General features: G+C 37.5%; 1 protein-coding gene across 2 annotated transcripts in view; it reads left to right on the forward strand.

The window, feature by feature from the left end:
- bmpr2b (bone morphogenetic protein receptor, type II b (serine/threonine kinase)) overlaps positions 1–3,388 on the forward strand; it is a 248,314-nt gene that overhangs the window by 134,342 nt on the left and 110,584 nt on the right. The gene's annotated exons all lie outside the window — the stretch shown is intronic.

Raw genomic sequence — 3,388 nt, forward strand, 5'->3', positions numbered from 1 at the left:
GATGCTGCCTGACCTGCTATGGAAATTGAAACTTAGCTAAGGCTCCATGATTGATAATCATTGATCCCTGCTGAAAAGTCAGTACATTCCATATCAATAATACAGTACTTGTCATGACAACGAGATAAAAAGTGCCACAGTCTGGTGGTCACATTCACAAAATTGCGTTAGTGGACATCAGGTGACATGGCTGGACTTGGCTATTATTCCCACATATGGCAAAACTCATGGTCCAGTCTCAAATGTACAATGGCCAGTTAGACAAGTTACAAGAAGGTGAAAGCTGTTAGAATTGTACTTCAGTAAAGCCAAAGGTTTGAAAGAGGTGAAAATTGGGAAAAAAATGAAAGACTGAGCTTCAGGACCAATAGGAACAACTGAAATGTTTTGACTGGGCTGACTCACTGAAAGATAAATGGCGGAATATGACTTGGATTAAAAAAACTAAAAATAAATACCCAGCTGTGGGTTCTAACAGAAAAACAGAACTATTGGATCTTTAATTCTGCAATTGTTCTTTCTGCATACCTAATCCCAATCTCTTTTTAGTAAATCAAAACCATTAATATTTATTATTTCCAACCAGCCAGCTAATCTGTGGCATATTCTACGTTTCCTCTGTGTAAGTTCATTTTGCATTCAATAAAAAAGTGTCTTCTCATTACTATCTTATCAACCAAGTGAAAATTATTTGCCATTGTTCATATTAATTACTATAACCTTGACTTGTCAGGTCATCCCTCAAACTTCTCAGTTTGAGTGACAATAAAACCTTAAAAGTACCAAGTTCTCCACTGCTTTTCCTGTTTAGCAGAGTCAGCTTATTTTAATAGTTAATATCTTTTTGAGCCATTTTGTACAGTTTTAAATACTGCAGTTTGCTATTGTTCAACTTGATATCACATAGTAATGTATTTACTGACCGGATTTGTAAATACTGTTATTGCCATTTGTTAGAAAAACAGAACATTAACTATGAGAGCTTGCACAAAAATCACAACAATGTAAAATTATATTATGCCTAAGCTACTTTACAGGATCGAGATTGAGTACCGCACTACATAAGAGAAAGTTATCAAAAGCTTAGTCAAAGAAAGAAAGGTTTTAAGGAGTGCTTTAAAAGAGGAAAGCTAGGCAGTGAAGTTCAGGGAGGGAAATCAAGAGTTCAGGACCGAGGGCAGCTGAAGGGACAGTCTCCCCTGGTGAAGCAATGATAAACAGATGTTCAAGGGCTGGATTTTGATGGCACAGACTTATTTGGAGGGTTATGGGTTTGGAGAAGATTGCAGAAGTCTGCTGTGGAGGTATTTGAAAAAAACAGTGAACTTTTAACTCCGGTCATTGGTTGACCAGGACCCAATAGTGGTCAGCAAGTATAGGAGTACATGGCTTGGTGCGAAACATTCAACTAATTGTCTTGAATAATGAGTGTCAGGTGTGACTAAGATGGCTTCAAACATAGTTACTGTCTTTAGTCATTTCTTTAACTTTTACCACTCTGACCAGTTAGGGATGGGTTATAAACTGTTGACAGTATGTGTATGTTTCAAGTGTCTTCAACAACAAGTCAAGCACCATTAACTGTCTTCAGCTAGCACAACTAGAGGAGTCTAGGCTTGGGAGAGGGAATATTAACTTTGAAAGAGACAAATGCTAATCATAGATATGAATTGTAAACTTAATTTCATACAGAGGGGGAGTTGGCTAAGGTTCATTTGGTAAATAGGCTAAAAGATAAGGTTGTAGTAATCAAGTTGACACTATTTCTGTGGGAGATAAACTCCGAAGTGTGTTTCTGGAGCATGAGAATTGGACTATTTTGGATTTGGTGTTATGTAAGGAGAAAAGGCTAACTAATATCCTTTAAAGGAGCTATTGGAAAATAATGACTATAATGTGATAGAATTTTACACAAAAATTGAATGTGCTATAGTTTGTTTTGAAACTGGAGTCTTAAATCTGAGTAAAGAAAAGTGAGGCATGAGGGACAAGTTGGCCAAACATGCCTGAGAAATAGTGGTAGGATGGAGGAATGGGAGCAATTTATAATCCAGCAGAGGAAGACCAAGAAACTGATTATGAAAATGTAAAGAGAATATGAATGCAAACTAGCAAGGAACACAAAGATGACTGTGAAAGCTGGTACTGATATGTCAAAGGAAAAGGATTAACAAGGATAAATGTGGACCCGTTGTAGAAGGGAACAGGAGAACTTACAGTAGATAACAGGAAAATGGCAGAGAAACTGAATACTTGCTTTGTGTATGCCCACAGAAATAGATACAGAAAATCTTCCAGAAATACTGCATGCCTTGTGTAATTGAATAGCTAAAATAAATTTGTATTAGTAAATGGGTAGAAAAGTTAGCTAGATTTAGAGTTGAGAAATCTGCTGGACAGGATGTACATAAGGTTAGAGTGTTAAAGGGAGGAGCAAAAGAGATGGTGGATGCGTTGGTGCTCATCTTCAGTAATTGTTTTAGATTCTGGAAAGGTTCTTACAAGAAAGTAATAATTTAACACCAATATTTGAGAAAGTAATAAGACTAAAGGATGACAGATCTATTAGTTTGATATTGTAGTCGGGAAAAAAATTAGAATCTATTATACAAGATGTGACAACTGAACATTTAGAAAAGAACGTTAAAATTTAGCAGAATCTACATAGGTTTATGGTACGGAAATCATGTTTGACAAATTATTGGAATTTTTTGATGGTGTTACTCGTAGCATTGACAAAGAAGAATCAAGGAATATGGTGCATTTGGATTTTCAGGCTTTTAATATGATTCCTCACAAGAGGTGAATAAATAAAGTTCAAACACATGGAATTGAAGGGAATGTTTTAATATAGATTGAATATTGGTTAATAGACAGAAAGCAGAGAATAAGAATAAATGGATCATTTTCAGAATACCAATTTTTAACTGCAAGGGTCAGTAATAGATCCATAACTATCCATAATCTATATAAATGACTTAGATATGGGATCAACTGTAACATTTCCAGATTTGGGGACGGCACGGTGGCACAGTGGTTAGCACTGCTGCCTTACAGCGCCTGAGACCCGGGTTCACTTCCCGCCTCAGGCGACTAACTGTGTGGAGTTTGCACGTTCTCCCCGTGTCTGCGTGGGTTTCCTCCGGGTTCTCCGGTTTCCTCCCACAGTCCAAAGATGTGCAGGGCCAGGTGAATTGGCCATGCTAAATTGCCTGTAGTGTTAAGTAAGGGGTAAATGTAGGGGTATGGGTGGGTTTCGCTTCGGCGGGTCGGTGTGGACTTGTTGGGCCGAAGGGCCTGTTTCCACACTGTAATGTAATCTAAAAAAAATCTAATCTAAATTTGCTGATGGTACCCAATAGTATGGGAATGTAAGTTGTGAGGAGCT

Source organism: Chiloscyllium plagiosum, chromosome 7 (genome assembly GCF_004010195.1).
Source record: "Chiloscyllium plagiosum isolate BGI_BamShark_2017 chromosome 7, ASM401019v2, whole genome shotgun sequence".
NCBI classification, from domain to species: domain Eukaryota; kingdom Metazoa; phylum Chordata; class Chondrichthyes; order Orectolobiformes; family Hemiscylliidae; genus Chiloscyllium; species Chiloscyllium plagiosum.